The following is a 26,443-nucleotide window of genomic DNA, read 5'->3' as shown; positions in this document are numbered from 1 at the left end:
TTGGATCTAGGACTGTATGTATGTGGGGGGGGGGGAAGGAAGCATCTTTAAGAAGAAAAGTATCTAAAAGAAGGAGCATAGTGTAGTGACAAGAGTCTAAAGGAATCTGGTCTCTTAAGGAACTGCATGATGTTAGAATAATTATTTCGTTGGTCTGCCATTTTTAACTGCATTTACTGCAAAGTTCAGTTAACCACTCACATATCATCAGATTTAGTACATGTTCAGGATAGGAACTGGGTCTGAACCAATGATTCTTCCAGCATCCATGACAACTGTTATGGCTTATATTGAGAAAATGATTTTCAATTAAACAAACAAACAAACAAAAGACCAGTGCAAGGCCCCAGTGGTGGCCAGAGAGGAGGGGAAAATAGAAAGGCCACCTTTAGATCTCACTTCAATTATTCAAAAACCTTTGTGTGTGCCAGGTATTTTTATAGGTGCCAGAAATATTGCACCAAAATAAAAAAAAATTCTTCATCAGCATGGAATTTGTATTCTAATAAGATCAGTAAAACAGTAAAATAGATACATAGATAAACTTTATGCTATGCTTGGGCAGTAGCAATGCTAAGGAGAAAACAGCATTGAAAAGGGAAAAAAGAAAGACAGGGTGGGGAGAACGTGTGTGATTTTGTTAGGGCCCAGGGTAGTCGGAGACTGGATCAAGGACAGCGCTGTGTGAAAGTTCTGCGAGAAATATAAAGACAGGAAGCCCAATAAACCAAGAAAGAGCCGGAGGAGGTTAAGGAAATCCAGCCACAGGGACTCGTGAAGGGACAAAGTTAGGTGCTTTTTTTGGTGGCAAGAAATGAATCATGTTCCATTGTTCAGTCGGAAAACGCCACATTAGTGTGAGTTTATGACAGAAACCCCTCTCTAAAGAGATTTTTATCTCTGAGTCTCACCGGCTGGAAGAAAAATTGGGGCTGTTGTTCCTTTGTATTCTGATTAGCCTGGTTTAGGCGCGTTCTGAGCTCCTATTGGCCCACGCTGCTGTCCCTTGACGAGCCACCATTTTGTGCCCCGCCCCTACCGTCGGGCCTGCTGGGAATTGTAGTCCCTTCGCTCGGTTCGGTTGGGGCACTTTTTGCCCTCTGCTCCCAGGTCCCCCCTCAGGCGGCCGGCCACCCTAGTGGACACTCGCTTGGGCGGCGCTCGTGTCCCGCGCTCCCCTTCTCCGCCTTTCATTCCCAGCTGCCAAGATCTTGGAAGGTAGGGGCGCGGGGAGCGAAGCCCCAGTGGAACAGTGTGTCTGGGTTGCGGGTCTCCGGGTGTCCCAGCGAGGTCTGGGGGTGACTGGCGCGGCCCGGCGGGGTGGGGCGGAGCGGGGGACGGGACTGGCGGGTCTCCGCGAGTGGAGACTCGGCGCGCTCCCCCTCCCCCCACCGGACTCTCCCACCCCGGAGATTTCACTGGGTTAGGACTCCGGAGTTTCAGTTCTTCAGCGCCGGCCCTAGCCCTAACCCTCTCCTAGTTCCTTTTAGAAGTGGGGACATTGAGGCAGGAGGTCAGACCCGCCGGTCCGGGAACGTCTTAATACCCTGCCCCGGTCGTGTATTTGCTCCGGGGCATTTCTGGATGGCTCATTAAGTTTCAGACAAATAGTAGCGATCCCCGCCCTCACCGTTCCGTTCTGCACACGCAGCGCTGGGGTTCCCCGGACCAGGTCAGGACCGGTGCCGGAGCCAACGGTGTCTCCGGAAGCCAGGCGCGTCCGGAAGAATCTACACTTGATATTTAAAAGCACACAGGGTTCTTTGTGGTGGGCGAACTCAGCAGTACCCCGCTGGACGTCCTTTCATTTGTTGTCTGTTCTAGCAATTACTACTACTACTACTTTTGAGTTTCATGCGCGAGTGTTTTCCAGGTACATATCCCTGTGTGAAAGTTGAGGGAAACGTAACGTGCAGGTTAGGGGAAACTTTAGGGGAAACTTGACTTACAGTTGCAACGTCCCCCATAAATGACAATATCTGCCTCTGCTCTGTGAGCTTGGGCCAGCCATTCAACAGTGCTAAATCAGGGGAAAACCAAACACTTAGAGAAAATAGCCCATTTTTAAAGCTCTCCGCTCAGTCGGCCCAAGGATGCTGCCTGAAGCCGAAATCTTAAGTTGGCGTCACGCGCGGTAATGTTGGCTATTTGCAGCTTAACTGCGGTTATTATTCTGGGTCTTTCAGAAATGTGTGGCGGGCCAGCAGAAAGTACTGCTGTGGTTGCTTTAGAAAGGCACTAACCGCGGCTGTGCCGGGGACTGCCATAAAGAACCGCGTTCACACCTACGGTTAAAGTTCGGTGTGCTTTTTCTTTTGGCTCCATTTTATGGCCCGCAACCTGGCGAGTGGAGCCTTCTGGGAGTTGTAGTTCTCCACTTATGCCCTAGCTGTCTAATACTACGCTTCTTTAAAGTCAGGTACTTCGTTTCCCAGCGTGTTATCTAGGCAGGCGAGGTGTCTCCTGGGAGATGAAGTTTCACTTCCAGAGAGCTCGTGGAGGCTACCGACCCCTTAGAACTACAACGCCCACATTCACCTGTTTTGTGGGTTTTTTTTTGGTTTTGTTTTTGGTCGCTAGCCTCTTAGTCCATCTGCTTCAAGCTGGGACTAACGAGAAAGATTCAGTAAAGATTTTTTGCTTTGTTTTAATTTTTATTGTATATGCCTTGGAATAAGAATGATCAGATAATGTAATTTTTTATAAGATGTTCCAAGTATTAGGGAATGTGCATGCTTATCATCAGCTAATACTTGACAATTTAAATTAAGAGTCTGTCCACTTGGATTTTTTAAAAATACTACCTCATTTGTAGATGAGAAAAAGCCTGAGAAGATAGTTTTACAGCTAGTCATAAAATGTGATATATACGTTATTAAATTCATATTACATTTGGTTATTGTAACTTAGTCATTTAAAATGATTAAACCATTTATATGACAATTTTGTAGATTAGAAATCAAAGGCAAAGAAAAGTACCCCACTTGTTCAAGATAATCCAGTTAGTGAGTAGAAGTACTAGAGTCAATCCTTTCTGCTTATCGATTTCTACTTAGAAAATGCCTCTATTCAACTGAGATGAGGAGTAACTCAATCTTATCTACAAAATTTGGTCTTCCCATTATATCATATTGCAAAAACCTTTTAGGTCATTTAAATCTAAGGGCAAAGATCTTGACGTAATTCTTGGCATACAGTGAAGGTTTCACAAATGGTATATTTATATATCTTTATATTACTTTTTTTTGTGAGCTGGTCTTGGGTCTTGAACTCTGGGGTCTGAGCCCTACCCTGAGCTTTTGTGCTCAAAGATAGTGATCTAGCACTTGAGCCACAGCTCCACTTCTGGTGATTCATTGGGGATAAAGGAATATCATGGGCTTTCTTGCCCCAGCTGCATTTGAACCACAATCCACAAATCTCAACCTCTTGAGTAGCCAGGTTTGCAGGTGTGAGACATTTGTGTGGGATATACCTTTTATTTTAGAGGTGAGAAAATTGGTCCTGGTAGAAAGCTGTTTGTCCAAGGTCACACACAGTTGAATCAGAGATAAGACAGATCCAAGCATTTAACACCTAACAGCAGTCAGCTAGAAGCAACATGAGATGTGTGGCTATTTTGACAATGGTTTTTCTCTTAATTTATTCCATGTACACCATAGACTAGGGCCAATTGTCATGACATCTTTTCTTTCTCTTTGACTCTTCCTCCCACTTACCTCTTTTCCCCACTCTTCCCTTCTTTCTCTCCCCTCCTCTCCCTCCATTATTATTATTATTATTATTTCACCCCATTATTATTATTATTATTTTGGTGGATATTTGGGCTTGGACTTAGGGCCTTTTTCTCTGGCTTGGCTTTTTCACTCGAGACACAACTCTACTTTTAGCTTTTTACTGGTTAATTGGAGACAAGAATCTTAGATTTTTCTTCTCATGTTGGCTTTGCACTTTGATCTTTAGATCTCACCCTCCTGAGCAGCTATGATTACAGGTAAGGGCTACCAGTGCCTGGCTAAAGTCTTTTTTAAGGTCATTTTTTTTATTAATTAGCAAGTGTTTTTGTAAGCTTATTTATATGCTCATCTTTAGGTATAAGATTTTTCAAGAGAAAATTTGTAAATGAAAAATACCTATTTTGGACAGATTACTAAAACATGCTCTCAAATGTGATTTAATAAAAAATAAAAATACATAAAAGAAGAAAAGAACCTAAAGCAGTATAGCTGCAATGACTTTGTAAATCATCAAATATGATTCAGTTTATAAAATGAGAAAGTTAAGCGACAGTCTTCCTCTCATGACCTTTTGTCAAAAGCAGTCTGTTCCTGTAAGAAGGCCTTACAGACAGTATATGAACTTTACAGGGTCTTGCTATCTTCTACTTTGTGTCCTCATTCTAGCCCCATTCCTATAAATATTGGAGGCATGCCTAATGAGATGCCTTTGTATTCTCATCTTTATTTGTGTGTACAAGCAGCTGCAATATGTTCTGTTTCTATTTTGGGAATTAGTCTTGTTTTGGTTCCTATTACACTTCTCTCGTGTTTTTTCAGATTCCTCAGAACAAAATCTGACACGGTATGTTATATTCACAGATCTTACCATCTAACCCTCTAACATAAGGTATCAAAAATATCCATTGAGTTAGGTGAATTGCATAAAACTTTGGTTTTAGAAGACATATAGCTCTTCAGTTATGTATTCACAGATAATAAAAGCATGTAGCTCTCACGTTTTCTGTGTGAAAGATGATTTCTACCTAATTAGATAATAACATAACAGTTTTGTAAATTATTGGCTAAACATTTCTGATACAGTCACTCTGTGAGAAGTTCTCCCCTTCAACCTCTGTGTCCCTTGGCATTCTCCCCATTGACAGTCTGATAAATCAGCTCCCATCACACTACTAAGACACTGAAAACATATTTGTGGAGCTGCATTTGTAAATACCCCTGAGCTATTCCCACATATTTTTCGTAAATCTCAGTTTTCTCTTTTAATGTACAAATGTATCTTTGAAAGGTAAGTTGTAGGAGGTTGCTTTCCTTTCAATGTGTACATTGCAGAGAAAAATCTCAGCCTTTGAGGTTATTCTCCAAGGCTCTCTCTGGGCAAGTAAGTGTCTGTGAACCCCTCAGAGGAGAAAGCAGCCTAAATAGTAAAACAGCAGAGAGACAACTGTGATTGGTTATGTGGAGGCCTGGGGCTTTAATCCCAGCCCTTTCTCTTAGACTTAGTCTTCTCTCTGGAGAACAGAAATAATAAGCATGTTTACCTCATGGAGTGATGATAAAGAAGGAAATGTGTTTAAAGCTTTGATCATGCTGTCATGCTCTTAATGGCTTGCAATAAATAGATAAATAATAGCTCTTATTTTGTCATTATTAATGTAAGCTTGATATATGAAAATTCAGATTTCTTCCAGAGTTGAACTTGAGCCAGATATCTACTTTATAAGAGGATTTGCCATTTGTTTTCTTAGAGTAGCTAGCTTGGTCATCAGAATTTAAAATATCAAGTTCCCACTGTTCTTGAAAACCCATCTTGAAAGCCCAGTCATATTCTTGTGGACAGACAGATAGTGTGGATTTTGGCTGGATCTTGACTTCTGAAGAGGTTCCTAACCTGTGGCTTCATCTATATATAAAATGTCGAATGGGAAAGCAGCTTATTGTGTCCACCTGCAGAAAGGATTGGAGCCTATCCCAAAGGCCTCAGGAATAAAGTGAGATGATTGTCACAGGGGCAATGGCCATGTGAACATGCCAGTGCTTCATTCTAAAGTCAACAGCTGCAGTAGCCATCAGGTTGCCAATAAAGAGGTGAGTTTTTGTGAAGCAAGGATGGGGAATCTCCAGCACTCTGGCAATGTAAGGACCCTATAATAATTTAGTACACGATAAGACAGACATGTATGCTTCTTGTCAGCTACTCTCAGCCTGTCTGCTGATGTTAATAGTTTTGAATGACCTGTGACTAATGTTATAATATCCAAAGGGTGCTTGGGAGAATAAAGGTTCTTCATCCTCACAGGGGATGGAAAGAAAAATAGGCATGAAGATCACAGGAAGAGCAAAAGGATAAATAAAACAGCATAGTTCCTGGGGATCCTAAACCTGTCTTTATTTAGCACATTTATTTTGCTCTTGGCTTTGCCAAGTGTTGCATCATGATTTGGTAACAGAGCCATGACAAAGCTCATGACAAGGAGGTGTGACTGGAGGTAAGCATCCCATATTCTAGATGCAGAAGAAAGAAGGAAAGAAAGAAGGAATTAGTATTGGGATTTCATGAATAGAAAGAAGGTGATGAGATGAGGCTGCAGAGGCAAATGTGAGTGATGTTTCATATGGTCCAGTAACTTGTGTCATACACAAATCATGAGCTCTTTAAAATGTGTGTGTGTGTGCGCGCGCACATGCGTGTGCGTGTTGGTCCTGGGGCTTGAATTCAGGTTCTGAGTGCGGTCCCTGAGCTGCTTTTGCTCAAGGCTAGCATTCTACCACTTGTGCCACCACTTCCAGCTTTTTTGGTAGTTTATTGGAGGTAAGAGTCTCTTGGACTTTCATGCTCAGGGGCAAGCTTTGAACCATAGTCTTCAGATTGCAGCCTCATGAATAGCTAGGGTTGCAAGTGTGAACCACTGGTGCCCAGCTACAAATTGTGAACTTTTTTCCAAGGTTGTTTGAATAAAATTTATCAGTCTTAAGTGGGGAAATGAAGTGTTTGGATATTAAAAAAAATAGAGGCACTGTGAGAGTTGATGTGAAACAGTACATGTAACTAAAGCACAATACATCTAACTAAACTATATCTAACTAAAGATCTATGCTTCTTGAACATTAATGTGCATATGAGTGTTTTGCTGAGTTTAAAATGTGGAATCTGATTTAATACATATGGAATGAACCAACGACTCAGGCTTTCTCGTAGGCTAATGCTATGGATTCATGGGCTATACTTTGAGTAGTATTTAGGAGATTCCTGGCTAAGTGAAAGATAAGATCAGGAGGTTGATTTCTAGAGAGTAAAATACATGGATTTTTGTGTTGGTATTTCCAGTTACTATCTGTGTGACACTGGGCAAACTATCCTAATCTCTGTAAACCTCATTTTCCTCATCTGTGCAATGGGGGTAATAATTCCTGTTGCAGAGGGATATTTTAAGTTTTTAAAGAGGTAATTCATGGAAAATGCTTAGCAAACATAGTAGCTGGTACTCAATAAAAGGTAACATTTGATTTGACTCTATTACCACAAAAAAACCCCACAGGCTGAGTGAGCATAATGATATATTGCTGTAACCCTCAGGAGGCTGATGCAGGAGCCCAGCCTGAGCTACGTAGCTATTCTGATTGAAAAAGTGAGATCCTGTCTCAAAAAACAAATCACAACTTTATTCATCCTGCTTTAGGTTTCCTTGTTTATCAGATTTTTGAATATTGAGTAGAATACATTACCTTTAATTCTACTTCTTTTGTTTACCTCTCATATATCAAGCCTGGAACTTCTTCAGTCTTTTGTAAATATTTGGTATTTTGTATTCAGGGGAATTGGAATCTTTTCCTCATTCATCCTGGGCTCAAGGCTAAGGCCTCTGTAACAAAAGATCAAAAACAGAGAAGCATACAAATTTATTTACACTTTCCACAACAGGGGGCTTGAAGACATGAAGGAATGAATAAAGTTGTGTATGTATGTATGTATGTGTGTGTGAGAGAGAGAGTGTGTATGTGTGTGTGTTCCCGAGTGTGTGCACGCATGCACACGTGGTGGTTTTAGAATTTGAAGTCAGTGCCTTGACACTGGCCCTGAGCTTTTGTGCTCAAGGGTAGGGCTGTACCACTTGAGCCACAGCTTCACTTTTGACTTTTTGAAGGCTTACCGAAGAGTTTCATGGACTTTTCTGTTCTGGCTGGCTTTGAATTACGATCCTCAGATCTGTCTTCTGAGTAGCTGGGATTAAAGGCATGGGTCACCAATGCCTGGCAGTTGTACATTTTTTTTATGCCAGGTTTGAAGTAGATAATCATGGAGAAATGTGATTGGATAAAGAAGTATTATTTCATGTTAAATAACAGGAGGAAACGGCAAGACTTGTTGGACCAGGTTCTTCACTGTGACCTTGCATTTTTCAGCAATAAGGATATTCCTTTCCTGTGGGTATAGGAAAGACATCTCTTACATGAGGGATGAGAAATAGGTCTTATAATCTATTTCATGGGATCATCAGGAAACCTTTTATTACCTTCTTCATGAAATGGGGGAAAGTGACAGTAACTTTGTTTCTGCTCTTTCCTTAAATTCCTTTGGCTTAAAATATTATAGAGTACTATGTTCTGATTGCTGTCATGGACAAATAGGGATATGTCAAGCCATGTATCAGAGTCTTTCTAAATTTGATGGGAAAAATATGGACTCCTTAAAGAAACATGTTATATTTGATTATTAAGATGGAAATTTAAGTCATTCTAGTGGACTGCTTTCCAACCAGTGGGAATGGTATCAATAACTAGCCACAATAGATCACTAGAAATTAATCTCATCCAGATAGATAAATCAGATTGGTATTGATGTTCGATTTTTGTTGTTGTTGGTCATGGGGCTTGAATTCATGGCCTGGGCATTGTCCCTGAGCTCTTTTGCTCAAGGCTCTACCACTCTGAGCCACAGCTCCACTTCTGTTTTTTTGAGTGGTCACACTCAAAAGAAAAAAGTTACGAAAAAAGTTAAGAGTCTCTTGGGAACTTTTTGGTCCTGACTGGCTTTGAACTTCCATCCACAGGTGTCAGTCTTCTGAGTAGCTAGAACTATAGGCATGAGCCACCGGCGTCTAACTTGATCTGGTATTTTAAAAGTGCTTCATATGATTCTAAAGCTCACTGAGGACAGAAAGCCATAAGTTTTAACAATAGAATATCCTAAAAGGAAGCAGGTGTAATCTAACAAGTAAAGGCTCTTAGTGGTGAAATAGAAAGTAGCATTTTAAAGTATTTGGGAGTCAAAGAATGAGACACCCCATCACAACACTGTCATGAAATCATGAAATAACTACATTGTGCTCTGGGTTAGAGTTAAGGTTGATTCCATAAGACACCTTCCTTGTATCTCTAGCTTTGCCTACTAGAGTCAGGATTCTTCTTACATTGATTTTCAGGTTGCATTTCTCATCTTAGTATTTAGTTTGTTTGTTCTTCATGACTGGAAAAAAGAATAAAACTATTAAAGCCACAACATGATCAATTTTCACAATCCACAGTAGTGTTATGGTTAAGGTTAGAGGAATTGTTTGGATAAAATACAACTAGCAATATTAGAATGCAGTAACTTGAAATACTTACAGGGAGGTTGCCTATTGTAAGGGTTGATTTCTTATAAAAATAGCTGCTCTACTTCCCTTTTCAAGATGGAATAATTAATACTTTGATTGAATACCTCTAATTTTCTGGACTAGTCACAATATGTAGAGATTTTATGGGTGGGGAAAACTACCTTCTCTGATTCTCTTAGAGCTGTGGGAATTAAGCTGAAAATGAAGAAATTAGCAGGAGACACTTTAAAAAATGTATGCAAGCTAGAGCTTTCCAGAAAGAAGAAGCGGGTTCGCTTGGCTCATGCCTATAATCCTAGCTACTCAGTGGGCTGAGATCTGAGGATTGGGGCTGGAAGTCAGCCTGGGCTGGAAGCTGTGAGACTTTTATCTCCAATTTACCACCAAAAAAGCGGAAAGTGGAGCTGTGGCTCAATTGGTAGAGTGCCAGCCTTGAGCAAAAAAAAACACATCGATAAGCCCAGGCCCCGAGTTTAAGCCCCAGAACCAGAAAAAAAAAAAAGGTCAGTTGACCCAGGACCCCTTATATATTAAGGAGTATAAGCTAGTAGAAGATGATTAGGAAAATGTGTGGGAAAATAAAGGAAAATTTGTAAGGTTTGCTATATAGGTAAGAATCCTCCTGTTTGTAGCAGGAAGGGGAATAACTTTACTAATATGTCTCCTTTACAAAGGGAATGTATGCCCTGCTTAGAGCCTGTCAGGGGAGAGTAGCAACTGAGCCTCACACAACTACTAACTGCCTCAGATCTACTATTTTTTAATTGTCTTTGTCTCAAAATAACTCTATGCCAAAGTGCATTTCTGATACGGGGTGGCAGGTACTAATCCTCTTTGCTTCCCTTTCCTTTAAACCCTTCTTTTTTACTTCATAGAGAATCTATTTACTAGTATTTGTTAGTATGTTTATATTTAAAACTTTCTATCAAGAATCCAGGAGCATTATTGGCTTGCATTTCATTTTCTGACTTTTCCTGAGCCTCTCTGCTCACCATAATGTGGTAGGCCTTTTTTTCCTACTCTTTTATCTCTGTGCAGTGAAAAAGTCAGAGTGGGAAAAGAATGTTGTTGCAGAGGGTTTAATAGAGTTTTTAAATTATGTATTTTACTAATGTTTTGTAGGTATTATGATGTTTTCTTTTAAGGATGAATATGTATAAATAGAAGAGAAAACCATGAAACTGATTAAGAAGTTTAGGTATAGCTGACAGTATTCTGTAAATTAAAGACCCTTTCTTAGTCTTTTTAATGTATTTATTAGTATTTCTTGTAAAAGATTTGCATCTTTCTGTTAACAATCAGAATTCTATTAAAATTCAGTGTATTTTCAGTTTCTTAGACTCACAGTTACTGGAGTTAAGAACCACCATAGATAATGGTGAAGTATCAGTACTCCCTTGTGAGGGTTTAATGCCTGCATATTTTAGGTAGAGGAGAGTACAGCCTGTAGTCATTTAATCAATGAAGTTTGTGGTATGCGATAAGAGCAGAATTTTCATTTTCTGTAGTGCTTGAAGTCTTCTTCTCATGTCTTTAGTTTTGAGAATACAAGCAAAAACCCTTGCCACTGTCTTCAGATTCTCTATTAACTGAAGGACAGCACCTGACCTATCTCTGTTAGATGTTTAAGCAGTCTGAGGAGGAACTTATATATGGAGTTGTAACCATGAGGACAGGTGGAGGAAAGGGTTTGAACTCTCTAGAATAAGGTTGTTTGACCTTTAACCTAATTGATAGATTGATCCTTGATGGGTTCATAACTTGATGACGTCATTAAGAGGTAGTAGAAACTTTAGGAAATGAGGCTTAGCTTGAGGAAGTAAGTCCCTCGGGGTATGCCTTTAGAGGGCAACTTACCCCAGTTCCTTGCTCATCTCTCTTTGCTTCCTGGCTGCATTGATGTGAGCAGCTTTCACTGCCACATATTCCCTCCACTATGATGTTGTGTCTCACAACAGGCCCGGAGACACAGAGCCAGCTGACCTTGCACAATAATGCCTCTGAAACTGTAGGCCAAAATAAATCTTTCCTCCTTTTGAGTTGTTTTGCTAAGGTGTTTGTGACAGTGCTAAACCACTAGCATGGGTGCAAACCCATCCCCACAATGTAATTGATCTGAGTGAACATGTTCTAGATGATTCTAACTTGTAAACCAGTGGTTAGAAAGCATCAATATGTGTTAAAATTATGAAAAGAATGGGGCATTATAACTGGGATAAATGTATTAAGAGGTGAAGTGCCTCACATTCTAATCTTAGTATGAGATATACAAGATGGAACCTTATTTGACAGTTCCTAGATCTTTCTTTTTAATCCCACCAAATTTAGAGAGCCTGAACTTTATAAGCTAAAATATACCCATTTGTACATAGTACCGTAACATCTGATATGCATTCAAGGAATTCTGGCTTCAGTTTTATGTCCAATACTTAGAATTATCCCTGTACTCAGAGAGAAGGGATGCTGTGATTGGCTAGGCTTAGTTCACCTCCTTTGTTCTTAGAGAGGAGATATTTACCCAAAGGAAGTGCAGCAGGGCTGCCTTATCACTTAGTATCAGAGGGACCATTCACATAGGAAGTGATATTGATGTTGAGTTGTTGCACACCTGGACACAAACATGCCTTGATTAAATAGAGGTACCAACACTTTCATCTCCAGGGAATTGATACCAGGGATATAAAATCAGTAGGAGGCCACTGCAATCTGAAATCCCAGTGGCTAGGTTCTTTTAGCTGAGGAGGTAAAAGGAAGTCCAGGAAGCTTCAGTAGCCAGTGGTCACAAATAAATCTGCAGCTGAGGCCCGCTCTTGGCATCTTTGAGCAGGAGATAAAAGTTTCTCTAAGCTAAGGCTTCCTCTGGCCTCCTGAATTTCAGGAGGCAACAGGCCAAGGCTTCCATGGCCTAGAGGAATTAGCTATGTTTGATGCCCTTGTGCAGATAAAACAGCTGGGTCTAACTCCTGTGGATCAAGCTCTGGCTAGAACTATATGCAATAAGACCAATGAGACAGCAGCTTCCACATTTCCAACAAACTCCCAGTTGTTATTCATGCTGGCAGTTCATGTTCTTCCCATGGAATAGAGAGGTTCTAGATCTTTATGTCTTCTTATGAGTTTGCTGTTCTATTTTAATGGACTGAGTTTGGAGTACTCTAATGTTCAGAGTTCTTAAGTGTATGTATGTACGTATGTATGTATGTATGTATGTATGTATGTATGTATGTATGTATGTATGTATGTATCACTATTATAAGCTGAGGATTATCATGCATAAATTGCTTTTATTTGCAGTTTTATTCATCTCTGTAAAGTGGATATAATAGTACCTAAGTACTATTTCTAAGTAGATCTGAGTTAGTACATAAAATACTAGCACAACACTGTTTATGTTGTAAATACTTGATAAATGTTGGCTATTATGTTTATCATTGTTTTTTTTAAATTTCTTTTGAGTGGAGATCCACATCCATTAAATTTAAAGCATGTGCTTTTTCTGATCACTGGCTATGTGTGGACAGACTTCTTGGTGCAGTCAAAATTTTATCAACTTTAAAATGGGGATTATAATGGCAACTTCCTTATGAACATTGCAAGGGTTGAGTGAGAATGAATGTATGAAGCTCTTGGCATGCATTACCTAATCTATATTAGAAATAATAATCACTGTATTGAGGAGGTTTTTGGGCAGGTTTTTGGGAGTATGGAGATAGACTCTGTCAGTGTGGTTGGAGTAGCTTATGGCTACTCTAGTAGTAGAGGCAGGTTGTAGAGAGTGGCTTGTGAGTCTGGAAGTAGGGAACATCTCACAGAGATGGCAAGTACACAGAAAGATTGTGGGTAACAATCTTGCAACAGGCCCAGTTGCAAATCTGACCTGACTTGATGTTGAAAGTTGCTTTGACCTTGAGCCTTAAGGGCTTCATTGAGGTTCTGCCTGGGTCTGAGCCCAGGTCGCGCTTGTGGCTTTACTGTGACTCAGTATGGGCTTTGAGAAGTTGACCTGCTTGGGATTGCAGTTTCAGCTCCAAAGCTCTAGCTTTGTTCTTACCAACCTTCTTGAGTATGAGTCACTCTGTTACTCATCAATAATTTATTCCCTCAGGATACATTTACTGTGGCCTCCTGGGTGTCAGGCCTTGTGCTAGGTATGGATATGTAGTAGAAGAGACGGGAAATGTACAGGCAAGCCAATGTTATCAAATGCCAGATCCAAGAAGGATGGGTATAAAGTATAGTAATAGGGAAAGGTTAGATAAAATGGCTGGGCTGTTGAGCAGAGATCTATGAAAAGTATGAGAGAGAGCCACACATTTTCTCTCTATGCTGTTAATATTATTTGTTTTCTGTCTCTCGATAGTTAGTTCAATGATGGTAGGGCATTGTGGGTCCTCTTCATCACTGTGTGTCCATGCCTAGAAGGCATGGCTTATGACAGAATGGGTTACATCTCACTGCGACCTTTAAGATCTGTTGTTTTGTTTTTTTTGGCCAGTCCTGGGTTTGGACTCAGGGCCTGAGCACTGTCCCTGGCTTGTTTTTGCTCAAGGCTAGCACTCTGCCACTTGAGCCACAGCGCCACTTCTGGCCATTTTCTGTATATGTGGTGCTGGAATTGAACCTAGGACCTCCTGTATACGAGGCGAGCACTCTTGCCACTAGGCCATATCCCCAGCCCGACCTTTAAGATCTGAAAGGTGTGTTGACCTGAAGATTGTTGCTTTATAAAGAAGGCTTATTCGTGCTGCACAGGTCACAGGAATTTGTCAGTGCTAGACAGTCAAGTAGAGAGTAGAATTTGGCTATTATTATTATTTAGATCTGAAGAATAATTTATTTGCCTTGAAGACTGAGAATTCTAACTTTACTTCTCATTCCCCCCCTTCTTTTGGTAGCACTAATTTAAATTGATAGGGTTTTGCCCCTTTTTTCTGGGGCTACCTTTGGATGGAAATTCTCCAAACTCTACTTCCAGTGTAGCTCAGATTACAAATATGGGTTACCACACTCAGCCTGCTATGTCATCTTGAGTAAAGTACTCAACTTCTCTCCCCCTCTGTTTTTTCTCCCTGGAAAATGTAGATAATACCATAAAACAATTAGAATTATTGTTAGGAAATCATTGATGTAAATTATGCTGTATGTAGCAACTGAAACATAGTCAGCACCTGAGATTAGTGTTATACCTATATCCTGGCTGGTAGTAATGCATGCCTGTCAGTTTTCACTTTGAAAATCATAACTGGACCTTGCTCATAGAACAGTGTTTTGGTGGTCTCAGATTCACTTTATTCAGCAAATGAAATGTAGAGATCTTAACTTCTGGGTATGTAAAGTGAACTGAAAATGTTGATAAACATTCCAGGATTCAGCACAAAAAATAAATGCCAGTTGATGTCAAAGACAGGGATACAAATCAGAAAACGAGCATATCTGCAGTACTGTAATATTTAAATGCCATCTCATAAACACTTAAGATTCTCATTAGTCCAACATCAGAAAAATGATAAATATGAATATTTGTCATCAAAGAAAAAGCTTAGAAATCAAAACAGAATAAACAACTGTTGTCTTTCAAGGATTACATAATGTTGGATGCATTTTTAATTTAACTCAAACTGTTTTAAAAATATTTTTCTGAGACTAGTTTATCTAATATATAAAGGAAGGAAGATATGGATATAATTTTTTAAAAAACACTGAAGTATTTTGCTGATTCAGTTCATGTACTCAAAGATTTATTTTGTGTTTTATTTTTACAAAAGATACACTTGCTGGCATTGGTGGCTCAATCCTAGCTACTCAGGAGAATGAGGTCTGAGGATCATGGTTCATAGCCAGCCTAGGCAGAAAAGTCCCTGTGTGACTTGTACCTGCAATTAACCAGTCAAAAACAAACAAACAGGGGCTGGGAATATGGCCTAGGGGCAAGAGTGCTTGCCTTGTATACATGAGGCCCTGGGTTCTATTCCTCAGCACCACATATACAGAAAATGGCCAGAAGGGGCGCTGTGGCTCAAGTGGCAGAGTGCTAGCCTTGAGCAAAAAAGAAGCCAGGGACAGTGCTCAGGCTCTGAGTTCAAGGCCCAGGACTGGCCAAAAAAAAAAAAAGATTAAAACAAACAAACAAGCAAAGCACCAAAAAAGCAAAACTTGGAAGTGACGCTGAGCACAAAGAGGTTCCAGGACAGCACCTAGGCCCTAAGTTCAAGCCTCACAGCTGACCGCCTCCCCCCACAAAAAGGACACATGCATTTAATCTGCTTTCCTCCACCCCCCACTTCTTCCTTGATCTAGAGTTCTATTTTAGGTGAATAGCAATGGAAATGGGGTCCAAATAGATCATGAAAGGATATGAGGTCTTCCTATCTTTGCTGTAGGTCCTGTCCCAACCTTCTCAGTTCTTCGGAGTTCATGGTCCTGCTGCTCTGAAGGTGCCAGGAAGCACTTGCCACAGTCGTCAGGGTCAAGAGAGAGTAGGCAAGGAAGGACAGGCTGCAGCCATCACTCTGTATGGTCAGGCTTTCTGGTTCTGCTTCCACAGTGTTGGAGATGCTGACTGCAAATGAGAAGACCTCATTGTGCTACCAAAGAACATAGTACTGCCAATCAGGAGACCGGAGCTTTAGTCATGATCCTTCTGTGCAAGAGTCTTTGCCTCTTACTTGGCCTTACTTTCTGTATATGTGGTGCTGAGGAATCGAACCCAGGCAAGCACTCTACCACTAGGCCATATTCCCAGCCCAGCCTTACTTTCTGTATCTGTAAAATGAGAGCTTGGACTGGCTCACTTTGAAGTCCAATCCCTTTCCAACATCTCATGATTTGTATAGAAAACTTATGGGATTTGATGAGCCTTTTCTTTACCTTCTGTAGAAGGATAATTCTGGCATAGCTGACTTCTAGTCCAGATGGACCTGTGTGTTATAAGAGATAATTCATTGAAGGCTTGACTTTCCTCATCCATTAAATGAGTGCACGTGTGGCCTTCTCAACACAAAAGAGGGTGTTTAGAAAGTATCCAGCACTCTATTTTGTATATTGTAGGAATTTAATGATGCTGTTGTAATATTACAGTTCTTACTATGTTATATTATAGAAATAGCACATCTTTTATTATAATATTCAAATATACTTTCTACTTTTTTGTACCTCAGAAAATGGGAATAATAAGGGAACCTACCTGAGTGGTTATTCTGAAGATTCAGTGACATTATACATTAAAAATATATAGGACACTCTCTGATAGAGAGTAAGCACTTAAATACATGTGAGCAGTCACTTTCATTATTGTTTTTGTTATTAAATGGAAATTCTTGAATCTATTAGTACTTTTTGTGAAAGGACTAAGCATATAACATAGTTAATGTTTTCTTCCAATACATATAATGAAGCACATTTCCAGTGGTTCAAAAGAGCCAATAGTTTTCTAAACATCTCATTTATTATAGAGAATAATAATTAAATGATGTTCAATTTTTATTAAAAGTCAAGCACCTATTTGGGCATAGTGGCTTATATCTGTAGTTCCAGCTTCTTGGGAGGTAGAGATAATAGCATCGCAATTTGAGGGCCAGCTAGCTGAAAAGTTATTGCGACCTCTTCCTCAGAAACAAACCAGGCATGGTATGTTACATGAGAGGTATAGACAGGAGGTTGAAGTCTGAGATTTCCCTGGGCAAAAGAACAGGAGACCTTATCTGAAAAATAAAGGAAAAGAGGCTGGAGATGTGATACAACTGATTGATGTCAAGCTAGCATGAGGCCTTGAGTACAAGTCCCAGTACCGCCCCCAAAAAGTCAGGTACTCAACATACATTTTTTTTTTTTTTTTTGCCCGTCCTGGGTCTTGGACTCAGGGCCTGAGCACTGTCCCTGGCCTCTTTTTGCTCAAGGCTAGCACTCTGCCACTTGAGCCACAGCGCCACTTCTGGCCATTTTCTGTATATGTGGTGCTGGGGAATCGAACCCAGGGCCTCGTGTATATGAGGCAGGCACTCTTGCCACTAGGCCATATCCCCAGCCCTCAACATACATTTTTAATCTATGATGTTGACCTTAAAATCTAATCTTCTAGGTTTGTGATTTTTTTCAATGTAGATACTAAGAGCAAGTGAAGAGAGACCTTACTTTTTTTTTTTTTTATCAGATTGTTACAGGTGAGACAGGAAACCCAGATTTTGTCTGGATTCTTTCAGTTCATCCTTTTAGCAACTCTATGAGGTGACACTTTGATTATCCTGGGCTAGAACTTGCATTCCTCCTGCCTCAGCCTCCCAAGTGTTGACATTACAGGTGTGTGCCACCATGCCTTTCCTTATCATCTTTGTTTTACAGAAGAGAAAACTAGAGCTCAGAGATGTGGAGTTCAGCTTAACCTTAGTTAACAGGACACCCAGCTGGTAACTAGTGGAATCAAGATATGGACCCAGCCTGTGTAATTATGTTTTCTGTGTTTCTGTGTAATATTTTCTGTATAATGAAGTATAGTGGATAAGACAAAGATACAAATGGACTTGCTTTCTGTCAGTGGCATAGCAAATTAACATTCGTTGATATTGTTTTCAAGATTATTTGACTTCAAGTAAGAGGATGAATTTCAATGTAGTGTGGTCTTATTTAAGGAAACAACAGTATTTTCCTCAAATTGGCAACATCAAAACTGTATTTATGGAATTAGAGAAAACATACTGCATTTGTATAATGCAAACTCACTTGGAAACAAAATTTCTTTATCATTTTCTGAAGCTTAGCTTGCAGCTGTTGGCATCCATCTATTTTTAAAATACACAAATAAATTGTTTCTTGTTAACCATTGGATCTGCAGGCAGATATTAGACAAAGTTGATGGTGATGAGTCCAAAGTCTTGATCAGGGGGCACAAAACATTCTCTGAAAACTTACTGTTTTTTAAACCTTATTCTCTGCATAAGAGAGTAAATTTATTTTAGACTTTTAAAATGCAGGCATACTTTCTGAATAAGATAGTCTTGCCATTCTACCCTTTCATGCTAGCACTGAAGATAGTCTTGCCATTCTACCCTTTCTTTGTAGCACTGTCAGTATTTCAGTTAATACTTTTCCATCTTTTTTTTTTTTAAACAAAATACATGTATGTGTTTAGCCTAGGCTCATGCTTTGCTTATAGTTTTGTTGGATATTTTCACTCATCAGTGTTTTTCCGTGACATTAGTGTTTTGGAAGTACATTTTTTTTTTTTTTTTGGCCAGTCCTGGGCCCCGGACTCAGGGCCTGAGCACTGTCCCTGGCCTCCTCCCTCCCGCTCAAGGCTAGCACTCTGCCACTTGAGCCACAGCGCCGCTTCTGGCCGTTTTCTGTATATGTGGTGCTGAGGAATCGAACCTAGGGCCTCGTGTATCCGAGGCAGGCACTCTTGCCACTAGGCTATATCCCCAGCCCCTACATTTTTTTTAACCTATCTAAATTGTTTAACATTTTGGCTTCCTCATTTTTTTTTCTGATACATATTAACCAAAATTTTGCATATGTGTATAATCAACATTCTGGATTCTGTTCTTAGCATGCATCCTCAGAAATGGGAATACTGGGCTGGGAATATGGCCTAGTGGTAGAGTGCTCGTCTCGTGTACATGAAGCCCTGGGTTCGATTCCTCAGCACCACATATATAGAAAAAGCCAGAAGTGGCACTGTGGCTCAAGTGGCAGAGTGCTAGCCTTGAGCAAAAAAAAGCTCAGGGACAGTACTCAGGCCCTGAGTTCAAGCCCCAGGACTGAAAAATAAAAAAAGAAAAGAAATGGAAATACTGGGCCACACTGTAAGCTGTCAAATAACTGCCTAGATGTTCTGCACTGCGGACAGTCCTCCTTGTGAATCTAGAATCCTCCCAAATGGCTTCTCCTGGGCTCTGCGTCCCACAAACTTCAGTGAAGACTATGAAGATGAAAGTTGGTGGGACAATTAACCTCATCAGTCTTCGGTCTCTGTCAGTTGATCAAAAGAAATAGGTTGGATTGCCTGTGCTAGCCTTACCATGTCCCGTGTTATTTAGCATGCTAATATGTTACCATGTATTACTTGCTTGGTTGGTAACTTAATATGTTACCATAATACATGCCCAGTATTATTAAGTAGCCAGAATGCTTTCAGCCTCAGCCTCAAGTAACAGAAGACCCAATTAGAATGGCTTAAACAAAGACAGGTTTATTTCTCCCACATTACAAGAATTCTAGAAATAGTGCCTTTCTAGCATATTAGAGATGTGAAACATATCACTAGTGTTATTGGGCATTTCCCTAATGGTTTGAGGATGGCTTGTGTTTACATTTAGGGAGATAGAAAAGGAGAACAGAGAGAGATGATAGAATCACACTTGATTTTGGGAGCCTGATCAAAAAAAGCATCTAGAAGTAATGTATATACATTATGGAAAACATATTTTGCTTGTTATCATGCTACTCTAGTTATGTATAAATGCACAGAAAGTGGGATTACCCAGGAAACTGGTGTCCTGGAACTGGCGTTTGTATGTGCGTGCGTGCGTGTGTGCGTGCGTGTGTGTGTGTGTGTGTGTGTGTGTGTGTGTCTGTACTAGTTCTTGGGCTTGAACTCAGGGTTGGAGCACTGTCCTTGGAGCACCGTCCTTGAGTGTTTGTGCCTCAAGTTAGCTCTCTGCTATGTGAACCATAGCTCCCTTCTGTCTTTTTTGGTTAATTGAAGATGAGAGTCTCATGGATTTTTCTGCCTAGACTAGCTTTGAACCTCAATCCTCAACTCTTAGCCTCTCAGGTAGTTAGGTTTACTTCAGTGCCCACAGAGCTGGCTTTTTAAATTAGCATCTGGATCATTGTCTAGAACCTGACAGATACTTTAGATTTACTGGAATATTAACCAATAATTTAAATGCATACTATAAATACTTTTCTGTATCTGAGTATTCTAACATATACATATATATATATTTCTCTACACACACACACACACACACACACACACACACACATTTGTTGTTGTTTTGGTTTGGTTGGTGGCATTTATGGGGTTTGAACTGAGGGCCTGGGCACTGTCTCTGACGTTTTTTGCTCAACAGTGCTGTACCACTTTGAGACACAGCTCTACTTCTGGGTTTTTTTTTTTTTTGTTTTTTGTTTTGTGTGTGTGTGTGTGTGTGTGGTTAATTGGAGATGAGAGTCTCATTGTCTTCCCTGTCTGGACTGGTTTTGAGTCACAATCCTTAGATCTCAGCCTCTTGAGTAGGTAGATTACAGTTGTGAGCCACCAGCACCAGGTTTTATAGTGTCATTTTTAACAGCTGCATATTGCTCAATTAGTTGTATATTCTATAATTTCTTTCACTGATTTTCTATGATTTTGCATTTAGATTTTCTTTTTAGAATTTTAGGTACAACAATTTTACTGTGAAGCTTTTCTTGCTCTCCATATCCATCTCTATGTCTATATCTGTGTATAACTTTTTTTTTTTGCTGGTCTTGGTGCTTGAACTCTGGGCCTGAGTGCTGTCCCTGAGCTTGTTTTGCTCAAGGTGAGCACTCTACCACTTGAGCCACAGCACCACTTTTGGCTTTTTTGAGTAGTTTGTTAGAGGTAAGAGTCTCATGGAGTTTCCTTCCCTGGGCTGGCTTTCAACTCTGATCCTCAGATCTCAGCCTCCTGAATAGCTAGGATTACAGGCATGAGATACTGGTGCCAGTGGAGTCACTATTTTTAAGGTCCTTGATTATGTGATCAAATGGCCCTTTCATATTATATAGCAATGAATTTTATATTTCATAACAATGAGAGTTATTAGTATGTAGCTCTTTTTTAAATAGAATTCTTTTTTGGGTGTGTGTGCATAGATTGTATGTATGGTTAAAATATCAAAATAATAAAAAAGTTATAAAGTAAAGCTTTTCTCCTGTTCCTCTTCGGGTCCCCTTATCTCTGTTCCTGTTTCCCTTTAGAGGGCTTCCTTTATTAGTTTACTTTACATCTTTTCAGTGTTTTTAATTCATACAGAAAAATATAAATATTACTTTTCTTCCTTTCTCATAACAAAGGGATGTCCCATATATATCGTTCTGTACCTTATTTTATTTTGTTTGACTGCTATATAACGTTCCATTAGATGAATATTCTCTAGTTCTGTTTATTGTCTTCTCTTGCCTTATTTGGACCAAGTATCTTTTCAGGCAGTTGGGCCCAAGTAAACCATAATATCCTGGGCCTTCAGTGATACCACTAGTAGAGGTAGGCAGCTGTATCTTAATTTTTGATCTTATGGTTTTACCCTTGGTGCCTAGCTTTGACTGTGAGATATTCTCATACTTTAGTTTGGTCATACAGTTAGGCCTTCATTCTTGTTGCAAGGATTCTGGACTCCTATATGAAGTTTTATCCTTTGGACCTTTTAAGGCGATTAATCTCACAGAGTACCAGGTTTATTGTGTGTGTAATTTGACATCTGAACAATCCCACATTACCTTTTTTGTTAAAGGCAAATGTTAGCCTTGCATTTTCTTCTTGCTCCTTTTATTGGTACAGAGAATGGAGCCTCACTATAAGAGAAAACAGACAGTGTCAGCAAATGCTGCAGTGGCAGCCTAAATACTTATTCAGAATTTATGCCACATTAAAGGATATAAAGGTATATCCCTAAATGGCAATTTAACTTACCATTCCTATGGCTCTTATAGTTCCTTGGAGTTAAACATGCATGACCAATATGTATGCTGTATAAAAATGGTAAAAAGTTATCCCCCCAGTAAGTCTTCCTTGAACATCCTTAAGTAAATTATTTCTCTTTCTACCTCTTTTCCTTCCTCTTTAATAGCACTTGTCATAATGTATAGCTGTCCTTTTTGTGTTCTCTGCAGGGAAGGAACAGGTTGGTCATTAGACTCCAGTGCCTAGCATAGTGCTTGGCACATAAGAAGCCAGAGACTGGTGGGCAAGGTACCTGTCATCACAGGTATGCAGAAGGCTAATATTGTGGATCCAGGCTAGCTTAAGGGAATTAAAAAAAATTCACAATGGAGTTTGAGGCATGGCTCCATGCCTGCTTAGTAACTGTGAAGCCCTGAGTTCAAATTTCTCTCTCCCCTCAAAATAGTTCCTACTAGCAGATTTTGGGGTGGCAGATGAAGAAAACCCCATGCAGTGTTATCTCATATTTAATAATTTTTGATATTAAATAAGTAGGAATCTAATGCCACCATTGGCTGTGGAATGAATGGGTTAACCCACAGATGTGATTAAACTGAAGATCACTACCCCAACCACTGCTTTATAAGTTCAGATTGGCCTGAGGCTAGCTTAAGGGAGTTAAGGGAAAAATAAAAGGACTCAATCAGGAGGTAGATAACAAGAAATCAGAAAGTACTGAGGTTATAGATACTGGATGCAAGGGATCTCAGAGATGGAGACTCCTGTTCAATGACTGGATGATTGCAGAATGCAGAAAGTTAAATACTCATACACACACACACACACACACACACACACACACACACACACACACGTTTCAGTCCTATCATGCAAACAGTCAAATTTCCTGAAGCCATTCACAGTCCCCACAAGGTTCTAGGGTTACCACAAGACCCCATTTCAACAGAAAAAATTAGGCATGGAGTGCCATGCTTGCATCCCAGATGTGGCAAGAAGGAAGTATAACTAGTAGGATCATAGTCCAGACTAGCCTAGGCAGAAAGTGAGACTATCTCAAATATAACCAGAACCCAAAGGGCCGAAAACATGGCTTATGTAGTATTTGTCTAGCAAGTTCAGAGCTGAGTTCAAATCCCAGTACTTCCAAAAAATTGTTTAGGAAATACTTGTCAAACTAATGCTTTGTAATAATCATTGATTGTAAATATGCTTTATATGAAAGATGATTTTTTTAATGAATTTGATTAGTAAACATGGCTAAGAACTTTGGGAGTTCAGTACTTTGTTTTAAGTGCACTATCTACTCAGGTGATTTTAGACCCTCACATCATTGTCAAAACTAGTACAGATTATTATGCACAATGTACCAGTTTCTTTTAATGATAGCATTTTGTCAAACTGTCGTTTAACATCCAAAACCAGGATATTGACCTTGATAGATTCTACTCATTTTTCACTCCTTTCCAGTTCTACTTTGTGAATGTTTAGATCAATGTACTTTTACCAGTGAATTTTCTTTTAGTTGTGAAAGGATGACTTCTTCCTTCCTTCCTTCCTTCCTTCCTTCCTTCCTTCCTTCCTTCCTTCCTTCCTTCCTTCCTTCTTTTTCTTTCATCCTCCCTCCCTCCCTCCCTCCCTCCCTCCCTCCCTCCCTCCCTCCCTCCCTCCCTCCCTCCCTACCTCCCTCCCTCTCTCTCTCCTTCCTTTCTTCTCTCTCTCTTTCTCTCTCTCTCTCTCTTTTTCTCTTCCTTTCTTTCTTTCTTTTTCTTACCAGACCTGGGGCTTGAATTCAGGGCCTGGGCCCTGTCCTTGAACTTTTGTTCTCAAGGCTAGCATTCTACCATTTGACCCATAGCTCTGCTTCCAGCTTTTTGGTAGTTAATTAGAGATAAGAGTCTCACAGACTTTCCTACCTGGACTGTCTTTGAACCTCAGTGCTCAGATCTCAGTCTTTTGTGTAGCCACTGATGCCCAATTTATTTTGCTTTTGAGATAAAGTCTTGCTAATCTTGCCTACTCTTGTCTCAATCCTACAATTCTCCCACCTTTGTCTTCCCAATGCCCATCAACATTACTTTTACATTAGTAGATGAGACAGGATAGAAGCTGACATGACTGCTAACTTTTGATTCTGCCAGGCAAAGACATTAGAAAATATTGGATGCATTTATCATTATTTCTTTCATTTTGTTGGGAACTGGTTAAAAACCTTACCAGGTATATTCTACATTTATCCACTGATTCTTAGATACCATAATATAGTCTAATTATTTCATTCTGAGTATCAGAAAATTTAAATGTGTCACCCAAGTTATTGCATCATAGCATTCTCAAAGTAGAAATACTTGAAAGACGATCAGAACATGATTCTCATTATATAATGGAAGACAACATGGACCAGAGGGAGAAAGAACTGCAGAGTGGCAGCTAGAGTTTGTAGGTGCCTCATTTTCTCTGCTGAGTTACCTTTTTCCAGGATCTTTACTTTACATACTAAGGAGAAATGATTACTGGATGGATCTAGAAAGACGTGTAGAGGACACTTAATCTAGCCTCCCACCAAATATAGGTATTCTTTCTTCAGCATTTCAGGGAAACAACTTAGCTGTTCTCTGTTTGTATATGCTTGATGGTGCAGGCATCCTTACTATGTGAATTATTTTTCATTGCACCTATTGGTATATTATATGGTCTATAGATGCTTCTTAGTAATTCTTAACGCATGGAAATGGACAGTAATTTGTCTTGAGCTCCCTTCTCCAGTACAAATGAGCTTTCTCCTGTGCTGAGTATTTGACATTTAATCTCTCCTTTGTGAGCTAGGGGCTTTTATTGTCTCTAGCTTCCTAATGAGGGCCTTGCCCTCTAAGGGGGAGAGTTACTAGCACTAAGTAACAGCTAGTGAGGGGCATGGGTATTGCAATAGCTTTATAAGTTGTTGTAGCCATTTCTCACAAACTTGATGGCTTAAAACAACAGAGATTGTCTTGAAGCTTTGGGGGTCAGATTATGCTTCATTAGGTTGCTGTCCCTTAGTAGGCTCTGAGTGAGTATCTTGCCTTGTCTTTTCTAGCTGCTGGTGGCGTTCTAGATGCCTCACTTTTCACCTTACTTGGCTTCCTCTTTTGTCCATCTCCAAATGTATCTGTCTCTTTCTCCTAAGGACAAGATTCTGAATTTACATGTCCAAAGACTCTTTTTTCCTAATAGGGTAACATTTGCACACTCCAGGGATTTAATGCTGCCATGTTTTTGGAGAGGCCACTGTTCACCCTGCTGTAGGTTTTGGCTAGATTCTGGAATCTGCTGTTGCTGCCATATAGTGTTCTGTGAATTGCCACAAGGAAAGTCCACTTCTCTTCCACATGGTAAGAAAAGACTGACTTCTTGCTCTGTGTTTTGCTTCCATTGCCATGCACAGTAAGTGGCCTAGAGGAAGTATGCAGTGAGTGGCTCATTGAATTTATGAACACACTTCCTCTCTCATTGTTTTTCTTCAGGCTGAATATCCCCAGCTTCTTTATGCCATGTTCAGATCCCCTCCCACCCTTCTGTCCCGAGCTTCTATTTGCTCTCCTGTAGGTCTTTTCTAATTAAGCCAGTATTCCTCCTAAAATATGCTTTCCAGAATTGGAAGGGAATACCAAAATTGAGAGGCACAGGGTAAAAAAAAAAAGACAAACAACTACAAAAGCAATACTTACAAACTGTTTGATGAAAATGAACTGAACAACTGAACAACTCGTGGGGGGGAGGGGGAAGGGAAAGAGAGAGGGGGGAGGGGGGAATGAGGGACAAGGTAACAGTACAAGAAATGTATCCAATGCCTAATGTATGAAACTGTAACCTCTCTGTAATTCAGTTTGATAATAAAAATATATAAAAAATATGCTTTCCAGATTGCTCTTAGATAAGATCTAAGTAACAGAAGAAGGGAAAGCCTAATTTTACCTTTGCTGCCTTTGGGCTTTTGGGTAAACTGGAGAATAAATAGACATGACAGATTAATAGGAGAAATACATACAAATTTATTTAATATATTTTTAGGACATGAGATGAATACTCAAAATGAAGTATTGGGGAATACTTACTTATATGTTGAATTGGATAGAAGCAGCAAATTGTGGATATGTGACAATGCAGAGGGGCCTGGGTTGGGAAGTTAATTGGGTGGAAAAATGACTAGGAAGGAAAGGGTAAATGTAACAAGATCTGTCCAGAATTCTCTCCATCTCAACTTCAGGTATTCTATCCTTTTTATAGAGTCCTTCTTACTACTTTCCTTCCATATTAGAGTTTTAGCTCTTGCTTACAGGAAGAAAATTTATCCTTCTCTTACCCTTTCTTTTTAAAAAGTGCCTTTTTTATACTAATGTGGCATATTTTGCTACCCTTCATAAGGTAGAATTGTACTGTTAATTCTCAATGGTTTGTAGTATATATTTCTTTATAGCAGCTATAAA

General features: G+C 39.9%; 1 protein-coding gene across 1 annotated transcript in view; it reads left to right on the top strand.

Moving 5' to 3' along the window:
- Positions 1-1,072: 1,072 nt before the first annotated feature.
- Positions 1,073-26,443, top strand: part of Fhit (fragile histidine triad diadenosine triphosphatase) — a 1,290,154-nt gene continuing 1,264,783 nt past the window's right edge. Inside the window, exon 1 of the mRNA XM_048356063.1 lies at positions 1,073-1,218. The gene's annotated coding sequence lies outside the window, so the exon portion shown is untranslated. The remainder of the gene's footprint in view (positions 1,219-26,443) is intronic.

Source organism: Perognathus longimembris, chromosome 10 (assembly GCF_023159225.1).
Source record: "Perognathus longimembris pacificus isolate PPM17 chromosome 10, ASM2315922v1, whole genome shotgun sequence".
NCBI lineage: Eukaryota > Metazoa > Chordata > Mammalia > Rodentia > Heteromyidae > Perognathus > Perognathus longimembris.
Note: the sequence above shows the minus strand (reverse complement) of the source record. Positions and strands in the feature narration are given on the sequence as shown.